Here is a 22,631-nt window from a genome sequence, read left to right as displayed (position 1 = left end):
CCTGACGTCGTGGCGACGTCGTCTTTCAATTGAATATAAAAAATACATTATTCTGTTTCTGTGTGTTGTTATATTTTGCAACCACCTCACCCAAAACTTTTTAAAACAAAACTTTCAATCAAAACCTTTTAACAAAAAGCTTTTAAATCAAACCAAAGCAGAACTGTGTACCAATCTATAACATTTTTAGCTATTGCCAGTTCATTCTAAATGGATCACAGAAACAAAAGAAGTCATAACTACTTATGTATCATCAATCTTTGTAACTGGAGTAATGCTGGGTTCATTGTAAACTGCTGAATGAAGAAGAAAGTTGAACGAGCTTTGTTCCAGGTCTTCTATGACTTTCGACGGACCATAACCAATAGTCCATCGCATTCTGAATCTTTTAATTTGCCATTTCAATGACTAGTACATATTTTCAGTCTTGTTAGTAAACAAGTGGCATGATATTACGGGTTTTATTAAAAAACTAAAAACCCGCCTCGATTGCGAAAAAAGCACCTAGTGTTAAGTGTTAACCCAGGTTTTTAGTTTTTAGTTTTTCAAGATATTAACCAACGATTGCTGACGCGCTCCGATGTTGAGGGTTCATATTATGGGTTGCTTATGTAGTGTACCATTACACTTGGTCAAGTGTGTCATTACACTCGGTCAGTCAACTATGGTACACCTAGCGAGGTCAGTCACCTTTATTTTTGATTTTAAGCACATTGTGCCTCGCATAGCGAGAAAAAAAGGCCTTATTTGTTTGAAGAAGCATTAATTCCACTGTAATTAAGTCAAAGAGAAACGTCTGCGCTTAAGTTCAACGTTCTTAGACCTGAAGCATTCATCTATCTACATCTACATGGATATTCCACAAATCACACTTAAGTGCCCGACAGAGGTTTCATCGAACCACCTTCACAATAATTATCTATTATTCCAATCTCGAACAGCGCACGAAAAAAATCGAACACCTTTATCTTACAGCGCGAGCTCTGATTTTCCTTATTTTGTTATGATGACCTTTTCTCCCGTTGTAGGTCGGCGTCAGCAATATGTTTTCGCATTCGGAGTAGAAAGTTGATGACTGAAATTTCATGAGAAGATTCCGCCGTAACGAAAAACGCCTTTGTCTTAATGACGTCCACCCTGATCCTGTATCATGTCAGTGACACTCTCTCCCCTACTTCGCAATAATAAAAACGTGCTGCTTTTCCTTGAACTTTCTCGATGTACTCCGCTAATCCTATCTGGTAAGGATTCCAGATCGCGCTGCAGTACTCCACAAGAGGACGGAGAAACTTAGGATAGGCAGTCTCTTTAGTAGATCTGCTTCATTTTCTAAGTGTTCTGCCAATAAAATGTAGGCTTTACTTTGCCTTCCTCATAAAATTTTCTATGTTTTCTTTCCAATTTAAGTTGATCGTAACTGTACTTCCTAGGTATTTAGTTCAATTTACGACCTTTAGATTCGACTGATTTATCGTTTAACCGAAGTTTAACGGATTCCTTTTAGCATTCAAGTGGTTAAGCTCACACTTTTTATTATATAGGGTCAACTGCCAATTTTCGCACTACTCAGCTGTTGTTGTTGTTGTGGTCTTCAGTCCTGAGACTGGTTTGATGCAGCTCTCCATGCAACTCTATCCTGTGCAAGCTTCTTCATCTCCCAGTACCTACTGCAACCTACATCCTTCTGAATCTGCTTAGTGTATTCATCTCTTGGTCTCCCTCTACGATTTTTACCCTCCACGCTGCCCTCCAATACTAAATTGGTGATCCCTTGATGCCTCAGAACATGTCCTACCAACCGATCCCTTCTTCTGGTCAAGTTGTGCCACAAACTTCTCTTCTCCCCAATCCTATTCAATACTTCCTCATTAGTTATGTGATCTACCCATCTAATCTTCAGCATTCTTCTGTAGCACCACATTTCGAAAGCTTCTATTCTCTTCTTGTACAAACTATTTATCGTCCATGTTTCACTTCCATACGTGGCTACACTCCATACGAATACTTTCAGAAATGACTTCCTGACACTTAAATCTATACTCGATGTTAACAAGTTTCTCTTCTTCAGAAAAGCTTTCCTTGCCATTGCCAGCCTACATTTTATATCCTCTCTACTTCGACCATCATCAGTTATTTTGCTCCCCAAATAGCAAAACTCCTTTACTACTTTAAGTGTCTCATTTCCTAATCTAATTCCCTCAGCATCACCCGACTTAATTAGACTACATTCCATTATCCTTGTTTTGCTTTTGTTGATGTTCATCTTATATCCTCCTTTCAAGACACTGTCCATTCCATTCAACTGCTCTTCCAAGTCCTTTGCTGTCTCTGACAGAATTACAATGTCATCGGCGAACCTCAAAGTTTTTATTTCTTCTCCATGAATTTTAATACCTACTCCGAATTTTTCTTTTGTTTCCTTTACTGCTTGCTCAATATACAGATTGAACAACATCGGGGAGAGGCTACAACCCTGTCTCACTCCTTTCCCAACCACTGCTTCCCTTTCATGTCCCTCGACTCTTATAACTGCCATCTGGTTTCTGTACAAATTGTAAATAGCCTTTCGCTCCCTGTATTTTATACCTGCCACCTTTAGAATTTGAAAGAGAGTATTCCAGTCAACATTGTCAAAAGCTTTCTCTAAGTCTACAAATGCTAGAAACGTAGGTTTGCCTTTCCTTAATCTTTCTTCTAAGATAAGTCGTAAGGTCAGTATTGCCTCACGTGTTCCAGTGTTTCTACGGAATCCAAACTGATCTTCCCCGAGGTTGGCTTCTACTAGTTTTTCCATTCGTCTGTAAAGAATTCGTGTTAGTATTTTGCAGCTGTGACTTATTAAGCTGATAGTTCGGTAATTTTCACATCTGTCAACACCTGCTTTCTTTGGGATTGGAATTATTATATTCTTCTTGAAGTCTGAGGGTATTTCGCCTGTTTCATACATCTTGCTCACCAGATGGTAGAGTTTTGTCAGGACTGGCTCTCCCACAGCCGTCAGTAGTTCCAATGGAATATTGTCTACTCCGGGGGCCTTGTTTCGACTCAGGTCTTTCAGTGCTCTGTCAAACTCTTCACGCAGTATCATATCTCCCATTTCATCTTCATCTACATCCTCTTCCATTTCCATAATATTGTCCTCAAGTACATCGCCCTTGTATAGACCCTCTATATACTCCTTCCACCTTTCTGCTTTCCCTTCTTTGCTTAGAACTGGGTTTCCATCTGAGCTCTTGATATTCATACAAGTCGTTCTCTTATCTCCAAAGGTCTCTTTAATTTTCCTGTAGGCGGTATCTATCTTACCCCTAGTGAGATAGGCCTCTACATCCTTACATTTGTCCTCTAGCCATCCCTGCTTAGCCATTTTGCACTTCCTGTCGATCTCATTTTTGAGACGTTTGTATTCCTTTTTGCCTGTTTCACTTACTGCATTTTTATATTTTCTCCTTTCATCAATTAAATTCAATATTTCTTCTGTTACCCAAGGATTTCTACTAACCCTCGTCTTTTTACCTACTTGATCCTCTGCTGCCTTCACTACTTCATCCCTCAAAGCCACCCAGTCTTCTTCTACTGTATTTATTTCCCCCATTCCTGTCAATTGCTCCCTTATGCTCTCCCTGAATCTCTGTACAACCTCTGGTTCTTTTAGTTTATCCAGGTCCCATCTCCTTAAATTTCCACCTTTTTGCAGTTTCTTCAGTTTTAATCTACAGGTCATAACCAATAGATTGTGGTCAGAGTCCACATCTGCCCCTGGAAATGTCTTACAATTTAAAACCTGGTTCCTAAATCTCTGTCTTACCATTATATAATCTATCTGATACCTTTTAGTATCTCCAGGGTTCTTCCATGTATACAACCTTCTTACATGATTCTTAAACCAAGTGTTAGTTATGATTATGTTGTGCTCTGTGCAAAATTCGACCAGGCGGCTTCCTCTTTCATTTCTGTCCCCCAATCCATATTCACCTACTATGTTTCCTTCTCTCCCTTTTCCTACACTCGAATTCCAGTCACCCATGACTATTAAATTTTCGTCTCCCTTCACAATCTGAATAATTTCTTTTATTTCATCATACATTTCTTCAATTTCTTCGTCATCTGCAGAGCTAGTTGGCATATAAACTTGTACTACTGTAGTAGGCGTGGGCTTAGTATCTATCTTGGCCACAATAATGCGTTCACTATGCTGTTTGTAGTAGCTTACCCGCATTCCTATTTTCCTATTCATTATTAAACCTACTCCTGCATTACCCCTATTTGATTTTGTGTTTATAACCCTGTATTCACCTGACCAGAAGTCTTGTTCCTCCTGCCACCGAACTTCACTAATTCCCACTATATCTAACTTCAACCTATCCATTTCCCTTTTTAAATTTTCTAACCTACCTGCCCGATTAAGGGATCTGACATTCCACGCTCCGATCCGTAGAACGCCAGTTTTCTTTCTCCTGATAACGACATCCTCTTGAGTAGTCCCCGCCCGGAGATCCGAATGGGGGACTATTTTACCTCCGGAATATTTTACCCAAAAGGACGCCATCATCATGTAATCATACAGTAAAGCTGCATGCCCTCGGGAAAAATTACGGCTGTAGTTTCCCCTTGCTTTCAGCCGTTCGCAGTACCAGCACAGCAAGGCCGTTTTGGTTATTGTTACAAGGCCAGATCAGTCAATCATCCAGACTGTTGCCCCTGCAACTACTGAAAAGGCTGCTGCCCCTCTTCAGGAACCACACGTTTGTCTGGCCTCTCAACAGATACCTCTCCGTTGTGGTTGCACCTACGGTACGGCTATCTGTATCGCTGAGGCACGCAAGCCTCCCCACCAACGGCAAGGTCCAGGGTTCATGGGGGGGGACTACTCAGCTATCTTTTCTAAACTGTTTTGCAGTTTGTTTTGATCTTCTGATGACTTTACTAGACGATAAACGACAGCATCATCTGCAAACAGTCTAAGACATCTGCTCAGATTGTCTCCTAAATCATTTATACAGATAAAGGATAGCAAAGGGCCTATAACACTATCTCGGGGAACGCCATAAATCACTTCTGTTTTCTCGATGACTTTCGGCCAGTTACTACGAAATGTGACTACTCTAACAGGAAATCATGAATCCAGTCACATGACTGAGACGATATTCCATATGTACGCAGTTTCACTACGAGCCGCTTGAGTGATACAGTGCGAAAAGCCGTCTGGAAATCTAGAAATACGGAATCTACTTGAAATCCCTTGTCAATAGCACTCAACACTTCGTTTGTGTAAAGAGCCAGTTGTGTTTCACAAGAACGATGTTTTCTAAATCTATTCTGACTGTGTGTCAGTACACCGTCTCCTTCAAGGTAATTCAGAATGTTCGAACACAACCTATGCTCCCACATCTTGCTCCATATCGACGTTAATGATATGGGCCTGTAATTTAGTGGATTATTCCTACTGTCTTTCTTGAATATTTATGTGCCTTGTGCAACTTTCCAGTCTTTGGGTAAGGATCTTTCGTCGAGTGAAATGTTGTATATGATTGTTAACTATGGTGCTATTGCATCAGCATGTTCTGAAAGGAACCTAACTGGTATACAGTCTGGACTGGAAGACTTGCTTTTATTGAGTGGTTCACATCTCAGGGGATATCTACTTCTAAGTTACTCGTGTTGGCAGCTGTTCTTGATTTACTTCGTCTTTGGTGAAGGAATTTCGGAAGGCTGCGTTTAGTAACTCTGCTTTGGCAGCACTGTCCTCCATAGTATTTCCTTTGCTATCCCGCAAAAAAAGGCATTGATTGTGTCTTGCCGCTAGCATACTTTACATACGACCAGAATCTCTTTGGATTTTCTTCCAGATTTCGAGACAAAGTTTCGTTGTGAAAACTATTATAAGCATCTCACATTGAAGTCCGAGCTAACTTTCGAGGTTCTGTAAAAGATCGCCAATCTTGGAGATTTTGCGTACGCTTACATTTGGCACGATTTTTTCGCTGTTTCTGCAACAGTGTTCTGACCCGTTTTGTGTATCATGGGGAATCAGCTTCGTCGTTTGTTACTTTATTTGGTATAAATCTCTCAATTGCTGTGGATACTATTTCTTTGAAATCAGATCACATCTGGTCTATACTTATGTTGTTAACTTAGAAGGAGTGGAGATTGTCTCTCAGGAAAGCGTCAAGATATTTTTTTCTGCCTTTTTGAGTAGGTATCTTTTTCGTTTGTTTTTGAAGGATTTGTGGGTTACAATATTCAGTCTCGCTATGAGTGGACTACATTGATTAATCCATGTATGCGATATTAGCTCAGGATTATTTGTTGCTAAGAGGTCAAGTGTGTTTTCGCAACCGTTTATCATTCGCCTGGGCTCATGAATTAACGGTGCTCGCAATGGTTTTCGGAAAACGCGTTTAGCATAATTTCGGATGATGTGATATGTGTACCTCCGGATTTGAAAATGCATTTTCACCAACGAATTGAGGGTAAATTAAAGTCACCGCCAACTATAACTGTATGACTCGGGGACGTGTTTGAAATTAAACTCAAGTTTTCTTTGAACCTTTCAGCAATTTATCATCTGAATTGGGTAAAAAGATCCAATTATTATTTTATTCCGGTTGCCAAGAATGGCCTCTACCCACACTAACTCACAGGAACTAACTACTTCAATGTCGGCAGAAGGTAAATTACTTCTAACAGCAAAAAACACGTCGCTGCCGATTGTGTTTAGCCTATTCTTTCGGAACACCGTTAGGCTCTTCGCAAAAATTTCGGCTGAGCTTATTTCCGGCTTTAGCCAGCTTTCAGTGCCTATAACGATTTGAGTATCAGTGCTTCTTATTAGCGTTTGGAGCTCTGGCATTTTCCCAACAAAGCTATGACAGTTTACAATTCTTACACAGATGGTGCCTCTATCTACGTTCTTCCTGTGTTCGAGCTGCACCCTTTGAAACTGAGGCCTCTTTTGTGTTTCCCCAGGACTCTCTAAGATTAAAAATTCGCCCAGTCCACTCCACACAGCCCCTGCTACCCGTGTAGCCGTCTCCTGCCTGTAGTGGACCCCTGACCCATTCGGCGGTGGAACCCGAAACCCAGCCATTCTATGGTGCAACTTGAGTACTCTGCGGCCTACATGGTCGCAGAACTATCTGAGCCTCTGATTCGGACCCTTCACTCTACCAGAGGTCCGCAATCTGTCCTGTCGACTATGCTGTAAATGATGAGCTCTGTTTTCATTTGGCAAGCAAGAATGGCAGCCTTTACCACTACTCCTAGCCGCTCGGAACCAGAGAGCACCACTTCCGAGCCCAAGCGATACACATCACTGGTACCGACGTGAGCCACCACCTGCAGTTGGCTGCGCCCTGTGCTCCTCATGACATCCGAGGGGACTCGTTCCACGTCTGGAATGACTTCACCCTGTATGCACACGGGGTGCACATTAGATTCCTTCCCCTCCTTGTCAGCCATGATCCTGAGGGGCCCCTTAACACGCCTAAAATTGGAGCTTGGATTCTTGCATACTGAGAGGTTTATTCTGAGAACTGCCAGTATTAACAGAACGCTGGTATGCTCCGTTCACTCTTTCCGCGTGGACGTTGGAGAATTAAGTCGATTTGTTACCGAGAGAGTCTTTGTTAAGTAAAGCCACTGTTGTACGCCGGCATTGCTGAAATTTTCATCTCAAGAAAGTTCATGCCATTAATTCGAAAGAATCGTTACTAGAATCTGTTCGAATTTATGTAGGGAAAGTGTTGGCTGGTTCAAATGGCTCTGAGCACTATGGGACTTAACATCTGTGGTCATCAGTCCCCTAGAACTTAGAACTACTTAAACCTAACTAACCTAAGGACATCACACACATCCATGCCCGAGGCAGGATTCGAACCTGCGACCGTAGCAGTCGCGCGGTTCCGGACTGAGCGCCTAGAACGGAAAGTGTTGTTTGAAGAATATAAGCTGGTTTATATATTAAAGATATGTGTTCGTGATTATTTTCATCTAAAACCGTACCTCTTAATAGGAAGTACTACGGCGTCCTATGATTATCTGTATTAATGCAAACTGGATTGGTAAAACGATCCTGCAAGCACAATCAATGTTATTTGGATGAAGACTATTGTTCTTTTCAACAGCAATTAATTAAATCTAGATACAGACCTACCATCCACTTGTTATCAAATACTCTGTTATAGCTTATCGACGGTTTCCAGTCGGTCTGTAGTGAAAGACTAATAAATTAAATGTGGTTTGAGTTCTCGCCGAGAGTTCACGGCGTCTTCGACGAGCAAGCAACTAGATTCATCATCAATCTGTACAACGACGGGAAAGGAGTTTTCACCGTTCAGTACACTATTCTCTGGAAGAAATGGATATTACACTAGTTACGGGTGATAAAACTTCTAAGATTTTTCATGTCTTTGAATATAATTGAGTTTTTTCAAAAATGTTCAAATGTCTTTGAATATAATTGAGTTTTTTCAAAAATGTTCAAATGTCTTTGAATATAATTGAGTTTTTTCAAAAATGTTCAAATGTGTGTGAAATCTGATGGGATTTAACTGCTAAGGTCTTCAGTCCCGAAGCTTACACACTACTTAACCTAAATTATCTTAAGGACAAACATACACACCCGTGCCCGAGGGAGAACTCGAACCTCCACCGGGACCAGCCGCACAGTCTATGACTGCAGCGCCTTAGACCGCTCGTAAATTTTTTCACGCAAGGTAAAGTTGTAAGACGTGTATATTTCTATTGTCTATTGTCAAACCACAATTTATGAAAGATGTTTATATTTTATTAATAGGATTAAGTAGGAATAATTAATATTTGTCATGTTGGAAATAATTGTGGTAGCAGGGAATATCTGCACCAAAGTATTGTTGATATAATTTTAAAACGGGCGGGAGAAACCGCGTAAGGACACATTTTAAGAAAAGAGCGGGAAAGACCGCGCGTTGATACATTTTGTAATGGTAGCAGAGATTGTCTGCACCAGAAAGCATTGTTGGCAGGAGAGACCGCACTTTAGCGTTCGTAGGAAGTCAGTAGTAAGCGAGAAGTGAAGCGAGTCGGTAGCAGGTCTCAAGCGAGAGGTTGAGAGGAGCGGTGTGCCTGTCAGCCACTAGCTATGATTTACAAGAGATTATAAACGGGTGTACAGAGACATCAGCTAACTATTATCATAAGAGGAACTAATATTATTGAATTAATTTTTTTGAGAAACTCAAGACTACTGAAGGTATGTTTGCGCATTGCTAGTTGTGAGATTATTGTAAAAAGTAAGTCCCATTTGAACGTTTGTAAAATCATTTCATTCAGAATATAATTAACTTTTGCCAGCAATATTGCATTTCTAATTATAATCCATCCCAAAAACCATCAACGTAAAACTTTGGAAAATTTTATTGTTGTCAAGAAAAAGTTTAACTATGAATTACGTCATTTCAGTCAAATTAATTAAAGAATAACGTCAACTTTGCTATTAAAGAATAACGTCAGCTTTGGTAATAAATACAGCCACTTATTATGAAAGGCCACCAGCAGCTAACAGAGTATAGTAAAACAGAGTAAATATATTCATGTCGCAGTTCGATGTAGCTGTCAGATGGCGATCCAGTGACAGTAAAAAAGGTAAGGAACAGTTTTGGGTTATTGCAGGTAACGACTGAGGGCCACGACGACGACACATTCTATGTTTCGTCGAAATAATCAGAAAATCGCTTTTAATAAGCAGCAATTAAATTTGTATGCGAAGATAGAGAAAGAGAATAAATTTCAAAGGGAAGATTTCATTTGTTATTATTAAGCAAGAGATAGAAATCCTAAGGAAAGGTTTCATAATTTATTGTAAAAGGGAAGGTTATCATTAACAAAAGAGGTATGGAGGAGACGGGAAGGTTTCAAGGTACAGGGTGACAATTACTGAATTATATGAAATGAAATCCTCATAACCTCTGAACGGTTTGTGTTAGGACGTCCAAACTGTGCAATTGGTCGCGGAGCGTGATAGAAATTAGTATGCCCATGCTTTGGTTTAGTTTAGCGACGAAGCCCACTTTCATTTGGATGGGTTCGTCAATAAGCAAAATTGGCGGATTTGGGGGACTGAGAATCCGCATTTCGTGATCGAGAAGTCTGTTCACCCTCAACGGGTGACTGTGTGATGGGCAATGTCCAGTCATGGAATAATCGGTTCGATATTCTTTGATCGTATGGTGACTACCGAAAGGTACGTGAATGTTTTGGAAGATGATTTCCTTCCCATTATCCAAAGTGACGCTGATTTCGACAAGATGTAGTTCATGCAAGACGGATCTCGACCCCATCGAAGCAGGATAGTGTTCGATGTCCTGGAAGAGCACTCTGAGAACCGCATTCTGGCTCTTGAGTACCCAGAGGGCACTGTCATTGGCCTCGGTTGGCCGCCATATTCTCCGGATCTGAACACATGTGACTCCTTTTTGTGGGGCTATATTAAAAACAAGGTGTACAGCAATAACCCCAAAAACATTGCTGAGCCGGACACAGCCATTCAGAAGGTCATGGACATCATCGATGTTCCGACACTTCAGCGTGTCTTGAAGAGATTCGCTATTCGTCTGCACCGCATCATCGCCAATGATGGCAGGCATATCGAACATGTCATAATCTAAATCTGAATATCTGTAATGACGTTTACATTTTGAAAATAGTGTGTGCACGCCGTGGTTAGTAAATAACTTATGTTTTTCGTATAGTTCAATAATTGTCGCCCTGTATGCTCACAGCTGGCCGGTGCGGCCGAGCGGTTCTAGGCGCTTCAGTCTGGAACCGCGCGACTGCTACTTTCGCCAGTTCGAATCCTGCCTCGGGCATGGATGTGTGTGATGTCCTTAGGTTAGTTAGGTTTAAGTAGTTCTGAGTTCTAGGGGACTGATGACCTCAGATGTTAAGTCCCATAGTGCTCAGAGCCATTTGAACTATTTGTATGCTCATATTTTGTTAGCAAAAGCCAAACTCAGTTATAATGTCCTTGGATTAATATCACACAACTACGTACAATAGAAATGTCTTATAACTCTGTCTGCTGTGCACCTACACGACGAACCCCAGCGCGAAGACCTGGGACGTTTCTGGGCCGGTACTGTCGGTGTGTGACGGTTGACTTGGTGCACACCTCGACGAACTGGACTGAATTTGCCAGCGTGGAGCGCTGAGACGGAACTACTGGTACTGTCAACTTATTGCACTGAGACTCAACTGCTGATACTGCCGACTTGAGGCGTAGGGCGTAACTGACTCTGTATGGAACGGTGGTGCTGTAAATGGTCGGTAGCGGATGGATGTCCACATGCCACTGCGAGGGCACGTGACCTGGCGTAGAAAACAATGCCCTGCCGATAGCGCTCTTTGCTGCGACAAGCACCGTGCCTGTCGGCAAGACTGGCTGGCATCCCCGAACGCAATGGAGGCGATGTGTAGCTCCGTGGTAAACAGCCCAGGCCACACAAGGAAATATCTCGGTGTTGATGAAAGCAGTTTAGCTACTTACTCCTGGCGTGGCGGCTGCCCGCACAGCATACCTGTTGTGCGGAGGAAACTACTACGGGGTGGATACCACTTTAAGTAAGATCCATGAGGTTAAGGGCAACAGGTTAATTGGAGTTAGCGTCCCTTTCTTTACTTCCATTCCCCTTGTGAGAGACAGTATAAAGTTGCGTACTGGATGTTCACTCTACTACATCCCTAATCAGTCGTTGCTTGTGCTTCACTTTCATCTGAAATGCTCCAATGGATACTAGTGTGGCTTTCTACCCACAGGTATTACGCGGACAGTATATCGTGGCTGTCGGCCGCGACTGTGAACAGATGAGAACTGGGACTAACCGAGGGGAGAGGAGCGGCGTGCGGGAATAATCCCCGCTTCCCTCTCGAAGGGCTGCCATCTTTCATCCGCGTTCTGTGCTTCCACGAAAGCAAAGCTGATGTAATGATCATAGGGATCACTGATTCCTTTTCCTTGCCAGCCAGAGTGGCCGAGCAGTTCTAGGCTCTACAGTCTGGAACCGTGCCACCGCTACGGTCGCAGGTTCGAATCCTGCGTCGGGCATGGATGTGTGTGATGTCCTTAGGTTAGTTAGCTTTAAGTAGTTCTAGGTTCTAGGAGACTGCTAACCTCAGCAGTTAAGTCCAATAATGCTCAGAGCCATTTGAACCATTCCTTTTCTTGTGAGAGCCTCATTCGAATCCCTTTATGCACCAGGATTAGTCTCTCCACTCATTTCAAAATCCACAACACAACAGAAAGGATTTAGCACTGGCTACAGCGCAGTTGTTTGCTGCAGTTCGCAACGGTAGTTTAGGCTCGACCTCTACCGCTATCTTATGCAAGCATGGTTCAAAACTCTCCCCACCTGAAACGATATAGTGTTCTTATAATAGCGCTTGTAGTAACCATGTGTATGTTCACAAACAAGGGCAGGGGTGACCTTCTGATCAGTTCAAATGGTTCAAATGGCTCTGTGCATTATGGGACTTAACTTCTGAGGTCATCAGTCCCCTAGACGTAGAACAACTTAAACCTAACTAACCTAAGGACATCACATACATCCATGCCCGAGGCAGGATTCGAACCTGCGACCATAGCGGTGGCACGGCTCCAGACTGTAGCGCCTAGAACCGCTCAGCCACTCCGGCCGGCCTTCTGATCAGTACAGGAAGAGTTATTATAGCTTCACGCCTTCATGACACAACGGAGTGATGCAATTGTTTTATTTATGTGTGTTTACACGTTACAGGTTTTCAACATTTTTGCATGAGTCATGTGATTTATATTTAACTACATTCCTGGCTTAAGCGCAGTACTCATCCAGAAACCAGTCTCACCAGCTTGTCACCGGTATCGAACAAAACAATGACATATTTCTCTTTGATTAGTTTCATCTACAAGGAAATCGAGCATGATATCACTGGAGCAGTTTCGAAATAGATTTTTCTTGTTTCTGAAACCAGAAATACGACCCAGAGACAACAGAAAGGAGAAATAACCTGTTATAGCAGTGAAATCTAGTATAATGCATTACATAATGTCTTTAAAGTATCTATACAGTATGAAAAAATCGGCTTTATTTGTCTACGTAATAACCGTTAATTAGGATCCATTGTGGTGAGTGAGCTTTGCTTTGGGTTTAGTTCACTATTAGATGGAAGTCGTTTTGTTGCGATTCACTATCTACACCTATGACAAAAAAAGAGTGTAAACAGATATGAATATACTGGAAGATCTCAAACATTGTGATTCGCAACACTTACTACGGCTCGTATGTTAATAAAGAGTACTACAGCAGAGCACTCGACTTATTAGACATTTCATTCACTCCCTTCAACTCTATGATAATTAAGTACGTGTTTGGAGTCTTTGCTTGTGTTTCCGTTGTTTGTATTATTTTCAAGGGACACGGTTTAATCAATTTTAGTCTGTTCCCCGCTATTCAGCTGTAGCTCTTTTCTGGTCCTTTATTCTACTCGTCCTGTTTTCTATATGAATTACCTTTTGTTTTTGGCTATTTTACTTAATGTAAATACATAAAGTACTAGTAATAGCTTCCTCCACGAGTGACATCACATTGTCAAAAGCAAGCCACGCGGATTGGTCGCGCGGTTTGAGGCGCCATGTCACGGACTACATACCCCTCCCCCCCTCCCCAGGGAGGTTCGCGTCCTCCCTCGGACATTGGTTCTAACATTCTGCGTGGTGTCTGTTTGTTCTATATCGTGTCTCCCTACCACTTTCGCGCAACGACGCTCTGAGCGTGTTTTTTAGGGAATTGACTAGTTTGAACCTGGGACCTGTTGCTAGTAAGGGGACGCCAGACCACACATGACATGTAGAATTCAGAAGAGTTCAGTGAGACTAGCGATGATATAACCCAATACTTAATGATTTCAGCGTCAGCTCCACTGCACTCCCTGTGAAAGAATCTTAATACTAACTAAATTTAGTGGTAGGGGTTCAAGGCTTTCCTATTTTTAGTTAGCTGGTAAAATAACGTCGAAAAAGCAGTTAAGGTTACCATTGGAAATTTTATTCTACTCACAAAACATAGTTTATAAATTGCACTATTGATAAAAGGAAATGTTTTAATACAGGATGGTAAAAACCAACTGCGTTCAACAAAAATGTGAACGAATACTCCCTGAATGGGTTTCCAAGTTCTACAATGGATCGAAGGATGACCTATGCCACATCACATCTATAATCTAGGTTTAAATTAAGTTTCACAAGAGAGAAAACTATCAAAATGGTCTACAGTGACCCTCAATTATCTTTAATTACTTATCTAACTTGTCGTAAATTACAGTGGCTGATGTGGCTTCTCAATAACTATATAATAGAAAAATCATTGCGTTTCAGATTTTTACTTCAAGTGGCAAATGTGAACACCATGAGCTTTAGTTGACGATCGACACTAGTATTACGCAAAAAAGGGGGTGTAACAGATGAGACTTCTGCAGTTCTGAGTGAAGCTTTATGCGCTGTTATGCGGCATCGCGTGCGTTCATTACCTTGTCGGTGTTCGTCAGGGGGCGGCGGGCAGCACAGCTCCGCTCACCTCGCTGTCTCGGAAGCAACTCTCTCCTAACTTCTCCTCACTACAATTTACCGAAGTTGGTTTAAAAAAAACTATCTGGCTGTGTTTTCATCTGACCAATCAGGGTCTCAATGTTAACCTTAAGCTCTGCCTACAAAAATTCTGTCTATCCAATGAGAAACATTATACTTTTCGTGGTGGGGCAATGTCTTTAAAGTTTGCAATGTAACAGAGACGCGAAAAAGTCTCACGCTAAAACTTGCGGCTGGGGTAGCCCTTTTTGTGTTACCGTAAGATCTATACTTTTCTTCTGGAGGGCTCTAGCTTTTAACATGGGCTGGGGGGTGGTCCTGACGTAACAGAGACGCGAAAACGTCTCACGCTAAAACTTGCGGCTGGGGTGGTCCTAGCGGTTAGCTGGCGACGTGGGTGTCCGTCCCTTATCGTAGGGCCTTCTAGCTAAACACGGTTCTGCTCTCGGCTTCTGTTCTTGTTTCTCCCCTCAGAACTGCGTCTGTCTCACAGTGGGAAGGTACAGGGTGTTTCAAAAATGACCGGTATATTTGAAACGGCAATAAAAACTAAACGAGCAGCGCTAGAAATACACCGTTTGTTGCAATATGCTTGGGACAACAGTACATTTTCAGGCAGACAAACTTCCGAAATTACAGTAGTTACAATTTTCAACAACAGATGGCGCTGCGGTCTGGGAAACTCTATAGTACGATATTTTCCACATATCCACCATGCGTAGCAATAATATGGCGTAGTCTCTGAATGAAATTACCCGAAACCTTTGACAACGTGTCTGGCGGAATGACTTCACATGCAGATGAGATGTACTGCTTCAGCTGTTCAATTGTTTCTGGATTCTGGCGGTACACCTGGTCTTTCAAGTGTCCCCACAGAAAGAAGTCACAGGGGTTCATGTCTGGCGAATAGGGAGGCCAATCCACGCCGCCTCCTGTATGTTTCGGATAGCCCAAAGCGATCACACGATCATCGAAATATTCATTCAGGAAATTAAAGACGTCGGCCGTGCGATGTGGCCGGGCACCATCTTGCATAAACCACGAGGTGTTCGCAGTGTCGTCTAAGGCAGTTTGTACCGCCACAAATTCACGAAGAATGTCCAGATAGCGTGATGCAGTAATCGTTTCGGATCTGAAAAATGGGCCAATGATTCCTTTGGAAGAAATGGCGGGCCAGACCAGTACTTTTTGAGGATGCAGGGACGATGGGACTGCAACATGGGGCTTTTCGGTTCCCCATATGCGCCAGTTCTGTTTATTGACGAAGCCGTCCAGGTAAAAATAAGCTTCGTCAGTAAACCAAATGCTGCCCACATGCATATCGCCATCATCAATCCTGTGCACTATATTGTTAGCGAATGTCTCTCGTGCAGCAATGGCAGCGGCGTTGAGGGGTTGCCGCGTTTGAATTTTGTATGGATAGAGGTGTAAACTCTGGCGCATGAGACGATACGTGGACGTTGGCGTCATTTGGACCGCAGCTGCAACACGGCGAACGGAAACCCGAGGCCGCTGTTGGATCACCTGCTGCACTAGCTGCGCGTTGCCCTCTGTGGTTGCCATACGCGGTCGCCCTACCTTTCCAGCACATTCATCCGTCACGTTCCCAGTCCGTTGAAATTTTTCAAACAGATCCTTTATTGTATCGCTTTTCGGTCCTTTGGTTACATTAAACCTCCGTTGAAAACCTCGTCTTGTTGCAACAACACTGTGTTCTAGGCGGTGGAATTCCAACACCAGAAAAATCCTCTGTTCTAAGGAATAAACCATGTTGTCTACAGCACACTTGCACGTTGTGAACAGCACACGCTTACAGCAGAAAGACGACGTACAGAATGGCGCACCCACAGACTGTGTTGTCTTCTATATCTTTCACATCACTTGCAGCGCCATCTGTTGTTGAAAATTGTAACTACTGTAATTTCGAAAGTTTGCCCGCCTGAAAATGTACTGTTGTCCAAGCATATTGCAACAAACGGTGTATTTCTATCGCTGCTCGTTTAGTTTTTATTGCCGTTTCAAATATACCGGTCATTTTTGAAACACCCTGTATGACATGCATTTAGGCATTCTTGTGTTAGTCTGTGGTATTCCATTTGCTCACTCGTTACTCGTATTACTTTGGTTAATTTAATGTCACGATTTATTCGGAGCTATGTGACATACTACTGGATTTGCTTATCATGTCAGGGTTTTCATGGAAGGTGTTGGATTTGCCTGACACCTTACATGGTGTGTGTTATTCTTAGCCTAAGTTAGTTTAAGTAGCGTGTAAGTGTAGCGACCGATGACCTCAGCAGTTTGGTCGTTAAGGAATTCACTCGCATTTGAACATTTTGAGCAGCAGTGCGCACAGTACCTTTCAAGTGGTAGTGTTTTGCTCAGAACATCGTTGGCCGAACTGGACGCTCTGACAAAAAAAATTACTTATTACATAGCAACTCTTGGTCGTGCTACAGTACCTAACTAGTAGTTATTACGAGGGGCGATTAATAAATAATGCAACACATTTTTTTCTTCGGACAGTTTCGGTTGAAAAAAATGCGGTATTTGTTGTGGGACATTGTGGAGTATTCCCGCTCCAGCCCTTATAGTTTCATGAAGTTTCAATAGCTGGCGGCGCTGTACATGGGCTTCAAAATGGCTTCTGTGACGAAGGTGCTTTCGAAGCGAAGAGCTACATCTACATCTATATGGATACCCTGCAAATCACATTCAAGTGCCTGGCAGAGGGTTCATCGAACCCTCATTGAGTTTCTTTTGGCGAAAATCCAGAGCATTGTAGATATTCATAGGCGCTTGCAGAATGTCTAGCGAGACCTGCCAGTGAACAAAAGCACGGTTAGTCGTTGTGCGCGGCGTCTGTCATCATCGCAAGAAGGTCGCGCAACCCTGTCCGATCTGCCGCGTGCCGGCCAGCGGCACACAGTTGTGACCCCTGCGGTATTGGAGGTACGGACGCCTCATTCCAGGTGATCGACGGATCACAATGAAACACCTCGCTGCACAGTTGGACGTCTATGTTGGTAGTACAGACATATTCGTCCACCAGTTGAGGTACTCAAAGTTGTATGTCCGTTGGGTTCCGTCTACATCTACATCTACTGCTATTCACAATAAAGTGCCTGGCAGAGGGTTCAGTGAACCACCTTCAAGCTGTTTCTCTACCGTTCCACTCTCGAACGGCACCCGGGAAAAACGAGCACTTTTCTGTGCGAGCCCTGATTTCTCTTATTTTATAATGATGTTCATTTCTTCCTATGTAGGTGGGTGCTAACAGAATGTTTTCGCAATCGGAGGAGAAAACTGGTAATTGAAATTTCATGAGAAGATCCCGTCGCAACGAAAAACGCCTTTGTTTTAATGACTGCCACTCCAATTCACGTATCATCTCTGTGACACTATGTCCCCTATTTCGCTATAACACAAAACGAGCTGCCCTTCTTTGTACTTTTTCGATGTCATCCGTCAGTCCCACCTGATGCGGATCCCATACCGCACAGCAGTACTCCAGAATATGGCGGAGAATCGTGGTTCAAATGGTTCAAATGGGTCTGAGCACTATGGGACTTAACTTCTGAGGTCATCAGTCCCCTAGAACTTAGAACTACTTAAACCTAACTAACCTAAGGACATCACACACATCCATGCCCGAGGCAGGATTCGAACCTGCGACCGTAGCGGTCGCGCGGTTACACACTGTAGCGCCTAGAAACGCTCGGCCACACCGGCCGGCGGAATCGTGGTGTAAGCAGTCTCTTAAGTAGACCTGTTGCACTTTCTAAGTGTTCTGCCAATGCATCGCAGTCTTTGGTTTGCTCTACCCACAATGTTATCTATGTGATCGTTCCAATTTAGGTTATTTGTAATTGTAATCCCTAAGTACTTAGTTGAATTTATAGCCCTCAGATTTGTGTGACTTATCGCGTAATCGAAATTTAGCTGATTTCTTTTAGTACTCATGTGAATAACTTCGCATTTTTCTTTATTCAGGGTCATTTGCCACTTTTCGATCCATGCAGATATTTTATCTAAATCATTTTGCACGCCGTTTTGATGATTTGATGACTTTACAAGACGGTAAATGACAGCATCATCTGCAAACAATTTATGACGCCTACTCAGATTGTCTCCTATGTCGTTGATATAGATCAGGAACAAGAGAGGGCGTATAACACTTCCTCGGGGAACGCCGGATATTACTTCTGTTTTACTCGATGACTTTCCGTCTATTACTACGAACTGTGACCTTTCTGACAGGAAATCACGAATCCAGTCCCACAACTGAGGCGTTACTCCGTAGGCAGGCAGTTTAGTTAGAAGACGCTTGTGAGGAACGGTGTCGAAAGCCTTCTGTAAATCTAAAAATATAGGATCTACATCCGCCTAACAGAAGACCACAAAGAGCAACGAAAGACCATGAGAGATGTATCGTGGCAATTTTTTGTCGGACTTCGTCGTTGGCGATGAAACATGGCTTCATCGCTACGAACTGGAAACAAAACAGCAATCCGAGGAGTGGCGCCACACCACATCTCTTTCGAAGAGAAAGTTCAAAGCCGCACTCTCAGCCGTAAAGTCATGGCGGCTTCTGGCCCTCTGAAGGGGATATTCTGCTCGATGTCTTCCCTTACTGTGCAACAGTCAACTCTGAAGCACGTTGTGCTACCCTCATGGAACTGTAGAAACGACTTCAGCATGTTCATTGCCACAAAAATGCAAACGAAATTTTCCTTCTCCATAACAATGCAAGGCCTCAGAAGAGTTAACGCTCCCAAGAAAAGCTCACAAAACTCGATTGGACTGTCCTTCCTCATCCACTCTACATTCCGGTTTGCGCACATTCCAATTTCCATCGTTCGGCCAGTGAAGGATGCGCTCAGCGGGAAGCAGTACGTGGATAATGGAGATACGTTATCTCCAACGTCGTCCAGTGAGTGACGCCATGCGGACATACAAGCCCTCCCAAGAAGGTGGTGTAAGGCCGTCGCGTTCAACGGAGATTTTGTTGAAAAATAGCGTTTCGTAACCAAAAGAGAGGGGAATAATATGGTGTGCTGCAATCCTGAATAAAACCAACCTGTCGGCCGCTGTGGCCGAGCGGTTCTAGGCGCTTCAGTCCGAAACCCCGCTGCTGCTACGGTCGCAGGTTCGAATCCTGCGCCGACCTCGGTGGCCGAACGGTTGTAGGCGCTTCAGTCCGGAACCGCGCGACTGCTACGGTCGCAGCTTCGAATCCTGCCTCGGACATGGATGTGTTTGATGTCCTTAGGTTAGTTAGGTTTAAGTAGTTCTAAGCCTATGGGACTGATGACCACAGATGTTAAGTCCCATAGTGCTCAGAGCCATTTGAGCTATGGAACATGTAACCTCCCCACAAAAATTTACAAGACAGAAATATTATTTATGGAATGCCAATGGACATTGCGCTAAGTGTAACCTCTCCACTGAAATTTTAAAGACAGAAATAATAAATGAATAGGAGCCAAACGTAACCTCCCTAGCAATTAAATTTAATGACAATAAAAGTGAGAATCGCAATCTGACTCAAGTGTAAGTTCTTCATAAAAAATTAAAGTCCATCTGCTCTTGTTGTTGCGCACCGCTTGGAGGAACTGCATTGCAAATAATAATATTCCTTTTTTTTTTTTTTTTTTGTAATCTAATTGAAAACTGAAACTTTTGTTTAGGGGAAGTGGAACGAAATAGTTACTTCAATTAAATGAAAATTTTATGTAAAATTGCTTTTGAAATCAAAGTTATTATTGGGGGCACTTGTTGAAAATTAGTTACAATAATTAAACTTTACATTATCCGATGATTATCTTAATTAACAGTATACCTCATTCAGCATCTTGACCAGTGTTGTCGCCAGACCACATCACGCAACCCCACTGGGCTGCTACCACTGACCGACTGCTCTGCATGACGACTACTAGCGTACTGCACGCCACTGAACAGAGCTACTGCTCGCGACGACTACTGACAGAGTACTGCTCTCAACTAGACAGAGCTACAGACTCGCAACGACTACTGACAGAGTACTGCACTCAACTAGACAGAGCTACAGACTCGCAACGACTGACCGACAGACTGAGAACCGCTCGCAACACTCGCGCGGTCAAGCGCATACTCTCTGGTCACAGATGCTACAATGCCTCGCCATCGCTGCTGTGTTACATACGTGTTTCAAACATCAAGACTGGACCGTGGATCAACCATTTTTGAAAAACCAACCTGCTTTCAGAAAAAAAATATGTGTTGCATTACTTATTGAACCCTCTCGTAGTAAATTTCACCGATACGTACTATATTGCTCTTCTCTAATAATATCGTTGCCAACGGGGCATTGAGCTCTAATCTTACTTTCCTTTTTCTGTATTTTTTTTTTTTGAGTTTTAGTCCTTCGAGATAGGATGATTCACTTGTAGATCTATGTCGTCGTTAGTAAAGACCGTTAAGATGTTGCAAAAACGAAGGACTATTTCGGTGGAGAATGATCTAAATACGGGAACTATTCATTTTATTGTTCACATTTTTGGTCAACCTTTAGCAAATACGGAATTTATTACCTGGTAACTTTGTTGTACGTAAAGTTACTTGCAAAATTTTACGTATATTGAAGTTGGAAATGACTGTAGTTTTATAAGTGTAACCCTACTTCGGTCTTCGATCACGCATTACTGACCACAGATATTTTTTAACTTGTAATTAAAGCGGCTCTCTAATATGTTTGTTCTCTTCTACCATATCTCTCTTTTTGAAAACACTCGCAACAACGCCATTGTCTTCATAAGAAGATTAAGGGTCTGTGCATCCCAATGACAGAATTATTTATTGCTGCTGTGTGCCATGACCTAGACTTGTCAAACGACTGTCGTATTCAGGGAAGCTAGAAAAATGAAATTTGCACATGACCACTACACTTTAGAAAAAGGAAAAGTTACGTTACTGCAACAGAAATTGCGAAAGCTGTACGCGATCTCACGTGTCCACACACACTATGTGATCGAAAGTATCCGGTCACCTGGCTGAAAATGACTTACAAGTTCGTGGCGCCCTCCATCGGTAATGCTGGAATTCAATATAGTGTTGGCCCACCTTTAGCCCTGATGACAACTTCCACTCTAGCAGGCATACGTTCAATCAGGTGCTCGAATGTTTCTTGGGGAATGGCAGCCCATTCTTCACGGTGTGCAACACTGAGGAGAGGTATCGCTGTCGGTCGATGAGGTCTGGCACGAAGTCGGCGTTCCAAAACATCCCAAAGCTGTTTCATAGGATTCAGGCCAGGACTCTGTGCAGGCCAGTCCATTACAGGGATGTTATTGTCGTGTAACCGCTCCGTCACAGGCCGTGCATTTTGAATAGGTGCTCGATCGTGTTGTAAGATGCAGTCGCCATCTCCGAAATGCTCTTAAACAGTGGGAAGCAAGAAGATTTTTAAAACATCAGTGTGTATGATAGTGCCACGCAAAACAACAAGGTGTGCAAGCCCCCTCCATGAAAAACACGACCACACTATAACACCACCGCCTCCGAATTTTACTGTTGGCACTACACACGCTGGCACATGACGTTCACCGGGCATTCGCCATACCCACACCATCACTGGATCGCCACATTGCGTACCGTGACTCGTCACTCTACACAACATTTTTCCACTGTTCACTCGTCCAATGTTTACGCTCCTTACACCAAGCGAGACGTCGTTTGGCATTTACCCGCGTGATGTGTGGCTCATGAGCAGCCGCTCGACCATGTAATCCAAGTTTTCTCACCTCCTGCCTAACTGTCATAGTACTTGCAGTGGATCCTGATGCAGTTTGGAATTCCTGTGTGATGGTCTGAATAGATGTCTGCCTATTACACTTTATGACCCTTTTCAGCTGTCGGCGGTCTCTGTCAGTCAACAGACGAGGTCGGCCTGTAGGCTTTTATGCTGCTTGTGTCCCTTCACGTTTCTACTTCACTATTACATCGGAACCAGTGGACCTAGAGATGTTTAGTAGTGTGGAAATCTCGCGTACAGACA

General features: G+C 43.0%; 1 long non-coding RNA gene across 2 annotated transcripts in view; it reads right to left on the bottom strand.

Annotated features, from left to right (window-relative positions):
* The window catches only part of LOC126416714 (uncharacterized), a 172,496-nt gene that overhangs the window by 135,454 nt on the left and 14,411 nt on the right, over positions 1–22,631 (bottom strand). The window contains exon 1 of one of the 2 annotated variants that reach the window (XR_007575504.1): positions 20,439–20,655. The exons of the other annotated variant lie outside the window; for it this stretch is intronic. This is a non-coding gene — a long non-coding RNA (uncharacterized LOC126416714). Of the gene's footprint in view, positions 1–20,438; positions 20,656–22,631 lie in introns of those variants that run through there. 2 annotated transcript variants of the gene reach the window in all.

The sequence above is a fragment of the Schistocerca serialis genome, chromosome 8 (genome assembly GCF_023864345.2).
Source record: "Schistocerca serialis cubense isolate TAMUIC-IGC-003099 chromosome 8, iqSchSeri2.2, whole genome shotgun sequence".
Taxonomy (NCBI): domain Eukaryota; kingdom Metazoa; phylum Arthropoda; class Insecta; order Orthoptera; family Acrididae; genus Schistocerca; species Schistocerca serialis.
Note: the sequence above shows the minus strand (reverse complement) of the source record. Positions and strands in the feature narration are given on the sequence as shown.